The sequence below is a fragment of the Triturus cristatus genome, chromosome 5_1 (genome assembly GCF_964204655.1).
Source record: "Triturus cristatus chromosome 5_1, aTriCri1.1, whole genome shotgun sequence".
In the NCBI taxonomy this organism is placed as follows: Eukaryota; Metazoa; Chordata; class Amphibia; order Caudata; family Salamandridae; genus Triturus; species Triturus cristatus.
Genome location: NC_140587.1, coordinates 197,890,186 through 197,904,018, shown reverse-complemented (window position 1 = coordinate 197,904,018; position 13,833 = coordinate 197,890,186). Strand labels below are relative to the sequence as shown.

Below are 13,833 nucleotides of genomic sequence, written 5' to 3'. Positions count from 1 at the left end.
CTGTCCTCAGCGATGGATTTAGGCCCAGATCTCTGTACTGGGGTGAATGTATGACATTGTTCTGCATTCTGTCCATCAATTATTCTTTTTGCATTGGTCACCCTGAGTGGGACGGTTATGCCCAGACGTGGGTCCCGTGATCTCCATGCCAGTGGAGTCAGGCTATCCTGGCTGATGAGAGGTGAAACCCTGAAACCGCTCCTAGGATGCGTGTTTCCAGTCGAGGGAGGACCTGGCCTGGCAGTTTGGGATGGACTGTTCACATTGGGGGCAGGGTCAAGACCGATTTGCATATGGCTGGGTTCAAACTAGAATGGCATGGTGAGCAAAAAAACGATGGATTTAGGCCCAGATCTCTGTACTGGGGTGAATGTATGACATTGTTCTGCATTCTGTCCATCAATTGCTCTTTTTGCAACAGTCCTCAGCACAGGCACGCGCTACAGTTCAAGTCAGGGCATCAGTGAAGCCACGGTTTGAAACAGAGTTCAAAATAAAACGAAATCAAACTGGATGTTACGACTGCGTGGCGATGTATTTTCTTGTTCCCAGGTAAAAACTGAGGTGAGAGCAGCGATTTACCATTACCAAACCAAAATGACAACTTTTTCACCATGCACACCTTAAAAAGAACAGATGACTCGCTCATCAACTTTTTTATTGAAAAGGACAATTAAACCCTTTCAAAGAGCACAAGCAAACGGAGGTTGTGATTTCCGAAGCCAGTAGTTTACACCACTACAACAAAAACACTTCCCTTCTTTCAAACATTACGTGCATGCATTGTTAATTTGTGCATGTGGCAGTCATCACAAATCTCAAGAGCCGTGTAGTCAGTGCTTGTTGGTGGTGCTCACCTTATGAGGTATACCCTTGGCAGGGAGGCAGAGAGACGAGCCCCTGGACTCCGATGCTTGAGAATCTGGGAACCAAAACGAAAGTACATCAGACTCCTAATCGTGTGGTCATCTACTAGAAAATCATATACAGTGACGACATGCTTTGAAGAAGGGTTTGTACTAGCTACAGACCAGGCATGATCCCTTTCCCATAACAACCCAGTGAAAGGAGATGAAGAAAACTGGAATGGTAAAAAAAAGGGTGGCTGAAATTAAATCAATCACTACTACAATTAACAACTCACACATAACCTACAATGCATAATGGACAAGTAATCTAGTCAGCAATTCCTACTGTAGGAAAAAGGATCATTATTTGAGGTGGTCAAGTGTCCATCTCAAAGGATAAGACCACAACCTTCTAGATGTCTCACAAATTAAATGAAAGAAAACTGTGGTCAATCCAAGGTAATATGACACAAAACATTCAGGTGTAAATAAAAAGCAATGTGTGAAGTATTTAAGCAGTACACATTATACAAACTCTTACAAAACACAATAAAACTCTGTAACCAATTTTAAACTAAAGAGAAAACTGGAGTAAAATATAGACAAAACTACAAAAATGCAATAACGGAACTGGAGCTACGGATTTTTAAAGATCTACTTGAAAAAGGCACCAAAAAGTGCAAAGCACATATGAGAGTCTATGGGAGCAGCAGAATGTGATTTAGGCACAATTTGAGGTCGGACGCAAAACGTTTTTAACTACCAACGCAGCCATAGACTGACACTTTTTGAGAAGAAAAATCTTCCTTAAGCGGGCCTCTGCTGAAATTGCAGCTGCCACTATGGAACCGAAGGCTGGATACATAATGCAAGTTGGTCTCGCTGGTGCTCTGGAGCGTTCCAACTGTAAAATGTCAAAGTCCTATTGCAGAATGGAACTTAATTGTTTTTTCTGGAGGTCCTGGGAGCCTTCAGATGCTCTGGAACACAGGGTCCAATACTTTTTTCCTGCAAATCACCTTGAAATATTTCAAACTTTCTTCTGGTACCCTCACAACCACATACATACACCTCTACAGTCCCCAGGTCTCAGGGGGGGCACTTAAGAGACTCTCAGGGTGCCATGCAGTGACTAACACCACCATTCATTCATGGACCGGTTCTTATCAGTAAAGCTGTTTACTTTAGAGGAAAGGGCCTCTTGCAGCTTGTTGTGTCCCTGTAATCAAACAGGAGTTCAGCCAACTGATCCCTGGAGTCTACTTCTTTGCCCTGGTTACAAGGGGGAGCATGTTCAATCCTTCATGGTTCTTCTCAGGTCACAAACAGCAGGTGCAGATCTTCTGCAGGCCCAGTAAATGTTCTGAGGGCTTAATCTTGGACACTACCCAACCAAAGGGGTAAACGTTCCCTGGGTTTAACACAATGCACTATTTCCACAGTTCTTGTTTTCCCTACTGCAAACAATCCCACAGTGCCCCCTCACTTTGAAACTCCAAGATGGGGAAAGCCTTGGCCCCTTGTGAAGAGTATGTGTGCCCACCCACAGATATGGCCAGGGTAATTAGCAGCCCCTCCCTCCTCTGTGGTCACTCAAAACTGCTTTTGGGGGTAGCTTTCCTCCAATTGGGGTTGGTACCAGCCTGACTGCGGGCACAAAAGCTGGATCTTTTCCAGGTGTCAAATAACATTCACTAGTGATAGGACAAGACTCTTTAAAGTAAATTACTTTACTACAGTTAGCTGTTCCTGCTGTTGGTGGCCATAGTACGATGAACTGCCTCTGGAGGATTACAATGATATCCCTCTAAACTCACAAATTGTGGATGGGTCTCGATATTAAAATCGACAACTGGTAACGTTAATCTTAATCCCTTGCAATGCCTTATCCACGTTCGTCAAATGTCTCACTGTCAAAGTGCATAATCAAAATTCTATCCTGAACTTCCAGGCGGAAAAAAAGCGCTCTTTAGCCAGCTCTATCTTCTTCGGATCACTGTGCTTGACAACTGCCAGAAGGAGACACGATTTGCATCACCAATATGTACGATGAAGCAATCTTGTCTCAATAATTTTAGCCTAGGCTTCCAAGCCCATGCCTTTCAGGATCATGTTAGGAATTACACTATGGCATTCCACATCTGCAGTACTTTCCTGACATTGCCAAGCCATTAGCAGCATTTATAGATGTACCCAACATGGAGCTCACCCAGTTACAAAAAGAATACATTTTCCTTCCCTAATGGTATGGTGGAGCTGAGCATGGACATAAAGGGTTAGCGGATCGATGTTGTGTTGCAGAAGAATTTGTCTAATCCAATTTAGAATAGCCTGGTCGCTGGCATGCCTGGTCGTTGTCTGGTACTCCATTTCTTTTCCAAACAAAGAAGAGCAGTCAGCAAAGTTGCAGAGGCTTTCATACATAGCTGGCTTCCATTCCATACCTGATCTTGGGGTGAATTTGTGTGGCTGCTCTCAGAAATCATAATTTTAAAAAATCTACTTTTTATTAAATGCCCTGGAGGTCCATCAGACCATGAGTATCTAGGGTACTACCATCATGCCATTGATCATCGCTATTCTCGCCTACTTCATCACCTTCTTCAGCTGGAGGAACTTATCACTCTTCCTCATCTGTTTCTTCACTTGAGGTCAAACGCACTATTCGGAGAGGACACAGCGGCCGAGGAGGAGGTGTTGAGATCGTGGTGGGTGTTGATTTAGTGATGGCCACAAGAATATATTATAATTCGTCCTCTCTTTGATGTGTAGATACAAGAAGATCTGTAATAATATAAACCATTGACTCCTAGGATTGCAGAAAAACATACAGTCCTCTGGAAAATGTGAACGTTAAACAGCATTGCAAATGGGGAGTGGAGCTGTATTCAACATCTGCTTCAACATAGCTTTCTTCCTCACTTTCCAGCTCATCAAACCCTTCAAGGTTTGCCCTTGCAGCAATAAACCCAGCTGTAGGATGGAATGAAGTCAGTCTCATGGTTGACGTCTTATGTTTCCCTTCTCGTACCTAGAAGTTGTGCAGGAGGCGTATACATATTTTTTTTTAAGTTCATGTGGCTTGGAACAGTTTAAGTACGGTCAAGTCTGATGAGACCTACGGCAGGAGGACTTTGATCTCTAGGTTGCTGAAGTGCGCCATCGATCTACATATCAACAATTACCTGACACCAATTGGGATTGTGGTGATAACCATCAATAAACAGTAACTGCAAACGGTGTTGTAGGGGGTGATGCTGACAGTTGGTGGAAAGGCCACTGACGAGGCAGCCAAGGATGGGTTTTGTAGTGAAGCACCTCTGAAAGACGTCCAAGACTAGGAGGTCCTTGATGACTTCAACATTATTTGTCGACAAGGAGGTTTTTGATTGCAAAGAACAGCAGAACAGGAAAGATGTCAGGAGCTTGTTTGTATTTTTTTGCTTATTTAGAAATTACCCTCATGGTGTAATACACTTGCCCAAGGAAGAATTCATCAGCAGAGAAATGTCCTAGTTCTATTCAAGGCTCCTGGCATGGAGTTCAGCACCAATCAGACATTTATTATAGTATGCATGACATCAGCAGCTTCAGTCTGAGCCAGAAGGGGATCTCTAAACTTTTGCTGGCAGTGGATCCCTTTGGGGGGTAATTTACAATGGGCAAATAGGGTGGCAGTCTGGCAGCAAGTTAAGAAGGGAGCAGGATGATATGCTGCTTTGTCCGTACTTGACCAGCAGGGGCTGTTTGAGTGATAAAAAGGAAAACAAAACGATATCAATATACAGGTCAAGTTTTGAGCCCAAGTAACTACATCACTGGGCAAGTAGGGCATCAAGCACTATTCATCACTGGAAGCTGTTTGAGAGTTCGTATCTGCACCTTTAGTGTACTTAGTTATTTTCAAAGATTATCATTGAATTTTAGCATCGGTAATGTTACTGTAAATGGTAGCTCCCTTTACAAGCTGCGATATTAGACACAGTCTATTGCAGCAACTTGCCTTCTGAGCATCTCCCACTGCCAGGCCTCGCTAATAATCTATGCTTCCAGGTCCTACTTAAGCTCACTGGACCAGATCGCAAGCAGTTTCAGTGACCAGCCTTAGGTTATGCAGCACAGCTGAGATGCACAAGACAGCTGCTCTTCGCTCAGTTAACCAAGGAGCCAGGATTTCTTGTAATTCCGCGCACAATGGCAGAGACCGCCATAATCAGAGGTGACAGTCTTCAAGTTGATGCTTACTGCTGGAGCTCCTTGGTCCTCCGCATCCTTCTCCCTGCCCTTTTCAGGGGACCCGAGGGAGCCTCCGACAACAAAGCGGCAATCGCTTCCTACAATCCTGGTTTCCATTTCTTAGCTCGTGGCTGAATTACAGGGCTACGTACATCTTCAGATACTGCTACAACCCATGTGTCTCTTAATGGGAAAACACTAGCCCTCCTCAGGGAATACATTATCTTTTACCTTCAATTTTCAAATTCACAATTTAGTCAAGAAATTGAAAATACTGCATAGAAACGGTTTCCTCATTTTGTATTTAGGCTGATGTCATCCTGTTGTACTTTTGCTGAACATTTATGTAAATTAAATTACAACCACGAACTAACCAAGGGCTCACCAAGCTCGGTCTTGTTTCTGTGATATTAAAATTCATTTAAGAACCTTTCTTGGATCTTCTCTTTACCCTTCCTTTCCTATCCCCCCTCTTTCTATCATCCTCTACCTAATTTCCCAGCAAGTCAATGCAGAAGGGTTTTGCTAAACATGTATACCAAAGTACCTGTAATTACTGCAACACAACTAAGTTTGGCTAAACCTCGTAAATGCCAATGTACTTGCTTATAAAATTAATAAAATACTTTGAAATGGAATGTTTAGTCTCTTATCCTTCTTAGAACCGTTTTTTTTCTTCTCTTTTACTACCAGCGCAGTTTTCATTACAATCCACATTTTTTTAATCTGCTTTCAATTTGTTATGCGTCAGTAACTAGATTATTTTAAGGTAACCCAGTGCTTCCTTCATAGTTTGGAGCTTGTGCTGTTACTTGTACAAAATGGATTTTACGACTTATGTAATTAATTTGTTAATCTATAAACCAATGAAATAATCAATGATATCATTTTGGGTGAGGAAATGTTTGTAGGGATCTTTTTGGCATGAAATTCTGGCTAACAAACTGGCATATCTAATTTTCTACTACTCCTACCAGCAAAATATGCATGATCTGCACCAATAGAACACTCCTGTGACAAAGATAGTTACACTTAATAAAATGTATTTCACAGCTAGCAGAGACGAAAGGGCAGTGACGGGCACAAAACTAATGCTCTCATTCTCATAAATGATATTGGCTTGAACAAAGGCATTCTGCTCAAATAAATCCAGTTTACGCTTCTCCAACGTTAAAGTTTCACCAAATCCAAAACCTAGTCATGGGGATCTTCGACAGGGTAGGTGGTCTCTAACTCTAGACACATAACTACGTAACACTGGGGCCTAAGACCCTAATATTGTAGTGTTTGCACTACTGAGAACAGCACAGGACCAAGGTGGCAGGGCTAGGGGGCTTTACTTTTAGATTACTATACCATTTTAGGAGTCAGGTGTGTGGGCTAAGATACCTTCTGATATCGATAACCACTTGGGAGGGGGAACGCAATCTGGCATCATCCAAGATGGCCGTCGCCCGTGATTCTGCTCCAGCCGCCCACCGCCTCGCTGTGAAATTCACCGCACTGTGTCAGCAAATTCATCAAACAATGGCTGGCAACCAAGCTGGAAGGCGCAAGGCACACACACAGCTTGAAATCTGGAGGTGCAGACCCTCACTAGGACCCCGACTGAGGCAAGTGAGCAGAGGGGAGCTGCCGGAGTACTGTACTGCATACCGCAGATGTCTCCCTCCCGGTGCCCACATTAGAGCTGAGAAAGGCAAGCTCCTGACATCGTGTCCTGTGGGCCTGCCGCTTCCTCTCCCTTATCCTCACAAAATGTATGCACCTAGCATGGAGGAATGCGCAAAGGTGCGGGACCAGGTAAGGCCTCCAAACAGAAGCTTCAAACATAAAAGGGGGGAGGGGGGTCGGCTCCTCTCTAATGGACTTAAGGACCCCACAGAGGGTAAAGCCCTTGGAACTGAAAGAGCCAGTCCTTCTAGACAAAGACTCCACAGTATCCAAATTTGAACTGTATAAACCCCTCTCCCCTGGACGAACAAGGCAAGTACACAGGGGGGGAATCAGCCAGAGTGCTGTGCTGCATGCCGCGAATGCCTCCCTACCGAGGCCCGCTCCGGAGCTGGAAGATATTATTGTGTGTGTACGTACGTACGTGTGCACACACGCACACACACACACACACACACACGTGTACACACACACACACACACACGTGTACACACACACACACACACACACACACACGTGTACACACACACACACACGTGTACACACACACACACACACACTCCCCAGGCCTTGTGCTCGCCTTATTTCTATGTTTCTGCAAACTTCACCCGCCTGGCACAAAGTCATGTCCAAACTTTGATGGTCCTGCCCAAAGAAGTTTCCAGATATCTTTTTTCCCTTGGTGCGCTCTTTGGAAGGGTACTACGTGTTGAATTGTACTGCCTTATTCTGCTTTTCTTTTATCTTAGAGCAGTTTGTCCATGTGGATTCATGTACAACACCGTCTTCGGCACAATACGATATAGGGGTATAACTGCAGCCCTCCCGTTCATTAGACCTTATTGTTGAACCGCCAACGGCACAGAACCTTTGGATTCTTTCCCTTAATGTGAATGGCCCAACACATTACATTAAGCAGCAAAAGACCCTCACCTACTTAACTACTAGATTGCCCAACATTGCCCTACTCCAAGAGACGCATCTCTTAAAAACAGAATCGGACAAACTGAAGAGGGACTGGGTCGGTAGGGTGATCAGCAGCTGCCTTAGGAACAGTACTGATACCACTTCTTCGACAGCACTTCCACCCTTTTCACCAAGGAAATGTGGTGTAGGGATCCTACAATATGTAATATAAAAGGCATGTATTGACCCATCGGGTAGATATCTTTTTGCATGGCTGACAAATATGGACACTACGTTTATAGTGAGCTCAATATATGCCCAAACCTCCAATAGGACAGCTTTTCTTTTGGGCATTTCAAGACCACTGAAGCAATTTGGGCGTACTAAAGTAGTGGTGGGTGGTGACTGGAACTTGGCTTGGGACCCAAACATTGACAGATTTGAGCCACCTGATAAAGCAAACTCCCTGGACAGAGCAGTATTGGGGGGACTTTTTGAGGGATCACAGTCTGGTAGATCCCTGGTGCCTACTGCATCCAAGGAATGTTATGTTATGTTAATAACACTTCTATAGCGCACAGCTGCCCCAGCCAAGGGGCGTCCCGGCGCTTAGAGAGAGGTCCGAAACACAACACAGCTGTACAAGGGCAGAAGCGCGCAGATCAAACTACTAAGATGAATGAGGGAACAAATGCGTTTTAATAGCCCTCCTAAACTTCAAAAGCTCATCCATTTCATGAATGTGGGACGGAAGAGAATTCCATAAATTTTGCAGCCAAAACCCGGAAGGACTGGCCTCCGGCCCTGCATAGCCTGAACCGTGGGATCACCACCAGGTTTTGACCCAGGGATCTCAAAGAGCGCGAGGGCACGTAAGGCACCAAAAGATTATCAAGAATCTGGGGAGAGGCCCACTTGAGGATCTTGAAAGAAAGACACAAGGTCTTAAAATGGATCCTCTGTGCCATGTGCAGCCAGTGCAGAGAACGGATGGTACTTTCCGCAGAGCAGAACCTCGGTAAACCTACCAGGGCTCTTGCTGCGGCGTTCTGGACATGTTGCATCCGGGCAATTTCAGCCTGGTTGGCCCCCAACAGGAGCGAACTGGCGTAGTCAAGCCGAGATAGTATGGATGCCTGTATGACCAACTGCCTGGTAGGAGCATCAAAGAACCTCAAGATGGGTCTCAACCCTCGTAAAATGCCGAAACAGGTAGCCGCCACTTTTTTTGTGTGGCCACTAAAACTGAGGGCAGGATCTAACCACACCCCCAAGTTTTTTACCTCTGAAACTGGAATAGGAGTTACACCCAGGTCAGGAGGCCACCACATGTCACCCCAAAGATCCGTCCGCTTGCCCACAATCATGACCTCCGTTTTTTTAGCATTAAGCTGAAGACAGTTGGCATTCATCCAGCTAGCTACCGCCAGGAGTCCATCCCGGAATCTGGGGGCGTCGAGGTCAGAGTCCCCACTCAGGGCGACCGCCAGCTGCGTTTCGTCAGCATAAGAGACCATAGTCATGCCCCAATGTTTGACAACAGCCGCTAGCGGTCTCACATAAAGGTTGAATAATGTGGGACTCAACGACGAACCCTGAGGCACACCCAGCTCCAGCGGATAGGACTTGGACTCAAAAGGCGGGGTAGTAACCTTGAAGGTCCGATCAGCAAGGAAGGAGCGGAACCAGTCGAGTGCAGTGCCCGTAACACCTGCCTCTCTGAGACGTTGGAGTAGGATCCTGTGCGAGACCGTATCAAACGCGGCACTAAGATCAAGTAATACCAGTGCCGCAGTCTGACCAGAGTCAAGCACAGAACGAAGATGTTCCGTCATTGAGAGCAAGGCTGTCTCGGTGCTGTGACCAGCACGAAAACCATTCTGGGAGGAATCCAGAATGCTTGCCCTCACAAGATGTTCAGACAGCACCCCGTTCACATAGGCCTCAGCAACTTTCGCGGCCCAGGGGAGGAGAGAGATCGGGCGATAGCTCTCGAGTTTAAGGGGGTCCATTGTAGACTTTTTCAATATGGGTGTCACAACAGCCTGTCTCCATTTAATTGGAACAGCACCCGAGGCGAGAGAAAGATTTATGAGGTGGCGCACTGGAGGAAGACAAATAGCAGCAGAGTCTCTGAACTGAGCTGGCCTCACAGGATCCGCTGGCGAGCCAGATTTTATCTTATAGGCCAGCTTATGAAAAGTTTCCATCGACAATCTAGGGAGTGAGGCCAAGGCCTCACATATGGCCGGTGTAGGGCTAGTAGGCTCAGCTACCGGCTCAGTGATGGGAAAGGCACGATAAATAGCTTGGACCTTTTCAAGGAACAAAGAGGCCAGGTCTTCGCAATGGGCCACTGAACAAATTTCCGCCGCAGAAGCTCTTTTGGCCGTCAGGTCCTTTAGGACCTTAAAAATTAGCTTGGACGGATTGAGGCTAGTTCTAAATTCCTGTGAGTAATAGTCTGCACGGGCTCTACACACAGCTCTATGATATGTTTTAATTTTAGAAAAATACAGTTTTTTTCCCAGCCTCATAGGATTTCCGCCAGTCCCTTTCTGCCTGTTTACAAGCTTTTTTTTAACGGCACCAGTGAACTGTCGTACCATGGGCTGGGTTCTCTGGGACGACATTTCGTCCAGACCGCGGGGATCAATACATCCAAGGCCCGAGAAACCCAATCACAAAAAAGGTCATACCCAGAATCTACATTGAGAAAAGGGCCTAGTGGGTTGACCTCCAGGAGATGGTGAAAATCCTCCAGTTTGAGTTTCTTCCAGTGGCGTTTATGCACTACTCTATCCAGGGGCTCGAATGGATGTTCTTTGATCAAAAGAAGAATTTTCACTAAAAAGTGGTCGGACCAGGCAACTGGGCTGGGCCTAGCCACCTTAGCCCCTGTCAAGTTTGTAAATAAAGGATCAAGAATGTGGCCCCCCACATGAGTGGGGGAGGTAACCAGCTGATTTAGCTGAAGGGCCTCCAAATCCGCCAAAGTACTACTAATGGCAGAGATATGACAGCAATCAAAATGAAGATTAAGGTCTCCAAGGATGCTGAAGTTTGCGCAGCCCATTGCCAAAGCGCTGACACATTCCGGGAGAGCCTTTCTAAAAGCAGTGTCACACCCGGGAGGACGGTAAATTAGGAGGCCAGACAAAGTAAAATGATGGCTAATAGAAATTCTGAAGAACGCACTTTCACATCCTACCAAATTCACTACCCTCCAGTCACAAGGGTAGCAGGACTTTACGACCACGGCGATGCCACCTCCCCTAGATGCCCGATTGTGAGTGAAGATGGAGTACTCTGGAGGGAGTGCAAGATTCACGGCTGCCGTGTCCACTTCCTGAAGCCATGTTTCCGTCATGAAGAACACGTCAGGTGTCTCATCCCTTATAAGATCATGAAGTTCTGAGTGGTGCTTCAGAAGGGACCTGATGTTGAGATTCCAAATAGTAATATCTCGAGAGACCAGTGGTCTACTGCGAGAGGACTTAACCGGAGAGGACTCCGTCAGAGCAGAGATCGAAGAAGGGGCATTAAGCGACCAAATTCCACAGGCACACTTATACGGGCCACAGAGGGGGCTAATAGGCCCATGCGCACAACATGGGACCGAGTGCCCGATGCCCAACAACTCATCCTGGAATATCCACTCACCGAGGACATAACCTTAGAAAGTTACAAACTCCCACGAGCAGAGTACCGCCACGCCTCGCGCCTCCTTCGCGCTGACTGGCGCAGACGGGCAGGACTCTAGCACGACTCAGGCGCAATGAAGGCGCGCCCGCTGCGCGTTACCACTGCGCGCTTGAGGACTGGTTTAAGTAGGGTGACAGCGTGTCTGCAACACCACTAGACCGCTCAAAATGGCGACCAGAAAACGTCACCACCACTCCCAAGATGGCGGCCGATTCTCCACAGTATCGGAACCCCCAGAACCGGACCCACTAAAGCAGCGGGGAGTCAACAATTAAGGTACCGGTAAGAGGGAGAATGCCCAGTCTTAAAATCAGGGGAGAACAAGCTAAAAATTTACAGAAATACAAAACGGGTGAATTAAAAAACGCAGCGCACCTTCAGCACAGCGCTAAAGCACACGAGTTCTCAAACGCTCTGAAGAGTTAGGGTACCTTATCCAGGCTGACCCCCTTGAGGAACCGCCTTAAGTAGGGTGACCGCGTGTCTGCAACACCACTAGACCGCTCAAAATGGTGCCCAGAAAACGTCACCACCACTCCCAAAATGGCGGCCGATTCTCCACAGTATCGGAACCCCCAGAACCGGACCCGCTAAAGCAGCGGTGAGTCAACAATTAAGGTGCAGGTAAGAGGGAGAATGCCCAGTCTTAAAATCAGGGGAGAACAAGCTAAAAAATAACAAATACAAAACGGGTGAATTAAAAAACGCAGCGCACCTTCAGCACAGCGCTAAAGCACGCGAGTCCTCAAACGCTCTGAAGAGCTCGGGTACCTTATCCAGAATAGAGCATATACCTTCCTTTCGTGTGTGCATGGAACATGTTCCAGAATTGATTATTACCTTGTCAACCACTATGTCCTAACCTTGAGGGACTGCACAATTATAGAGGGTGGGATATCCGACAATGCCCTTGTGGCTCTAGAACTGGACTTTGGCCTCGTCACACCCGCTGCTAACCGCTGGTGTCTAAACCTGTTCCACTACAAACTGCAAGTTGACAAACAAAATCGTACAATACGCTTACGCTGCTGTTTAGACGATAATGAGCACTCAATTACTTCACCCCCCGTTTCTGTGGGCGGTGGGGAAAGCTACCATCCGAGGGTCATTGATGAGAGACGTGGCCCTGAGAAAACAAGCCAAGAAACGTTTCTGGCCTTGGAACTAGAAACCTCTGCACTGACCAGACAAACGGCAAAACCTTCCACACAACTCTTTCAACAGCTCGAACGAGCTAAGTTTGACCTAAACTCTCACCTCACCATGCAGGCAAAATATGTCCTTCTACTGTTGAAGTGTCGACATTATGAACAAGGAAGCTGGCCGATTATAAGCAGCGCAAATCCGACAACAGGGGGCACACCAAGCCATACTGGCAATTAGAGACCATAGAGATAGACTAATCCCCCACTGCGTAGAGACCACAGACACTTTTGACCAATTCTTGGGGGGTTTATTCAGTCCAGAAGTGAATGACATGTTCCTTGAGAAAATCTTTCTGACGCATACCCGCATGCCCTCCCTCTCAGATGAGGGAAGACAGTCGCTGCAGGGCAAGATAATTGAGGGTGAGATTGCATCAGCGATCTCTGACATGCTCTACAACAAAGACCAAGAAGTGGATGTCTTTCCTGATGAACTCTACAAATTGAATACAAATATTATGGCGCCTCTTCTATAAAAAGTCTGTAAGGAAGCAGCCACTGAAAGAGGACTGTATCCTGAAATTAATGAAGCACCTATCAGTCTTATTTTAAAAGCAGAGCCCAGAGTCAATATTACCCAAAATCCCTGATCAACACTGATCTTTAGACCTTGGCCAAATTACTAGTCACAAGACTTAGGAAAGTTTTATTCACAATGCACAGGCTGAGTTTGTCCCCAGGCTTTCATCCAGAAACCATATAAGGCTACTGTGCAAGGCACTGTGGAAGGTGAGAGATTAAATGGATGACAAAATTCTGCTATCCCTAGAAGACGAAAAGGCATTTGACCGGGTTAAATGAGAATACTAGTTCCAAACTTTGCAAAGGGCTGAAATAGGCCTGGAATTCATTGCAAAGGCCAAACGGTTCTACTCCGACCCCACAGTACAGATCGAATGTGGGGGGCCACATGTCCCAGACAATTTCCATAAATAGGAAAATGAGGCAGGGATGCCCCCCCCCCCTTCTCCTTTCGATGGCCTTAGAGCTGCCTGCAGCAGCTACTGACCAATTTAGGCAGATAAAAGGCAGATATACTAAGGCTGGCCAAACCAAGTTCCTACTGTACGCTGATGACACATTCTCCTTCTACTTAGTGACCCAGACAAATCGATGTCACACTTAAAAACCCTTATCACAACCTGCTCTGTCTCTCTAGGTACAAGATCAACTGGATAAAAAGCAAGGCTCTCCCTATCTCGAAATGTCCTAACGTCTACCCAACGACCACAGTTTTGACTGGATATCCTCCTAGCTCA

General features: G+C 46.3%; 1 protein-coding gene across 2 annotated transcripts in view; it reads right to left on the bottom strand.

The window, feature by feature from the left end:
- Window positions 1-13,833, bottom strand: part of TSNARE1 (t-SNARE domain containing 1) — a 1,167,042-nt gene that overhangs the window by 973,470 nt on the left and 179,739 nt on the right. For both annotated transcript variants that reach the window (XM_085604814.1, XM_085604815.1), the window contains exon 3: window positions 858-922. The gene's annotated coding sequence lies outside the window, so the exon portion shown is untranslated. The remainder of the gene's footprint in view (window positions 1-857; window positions 923-13,833) is intronic.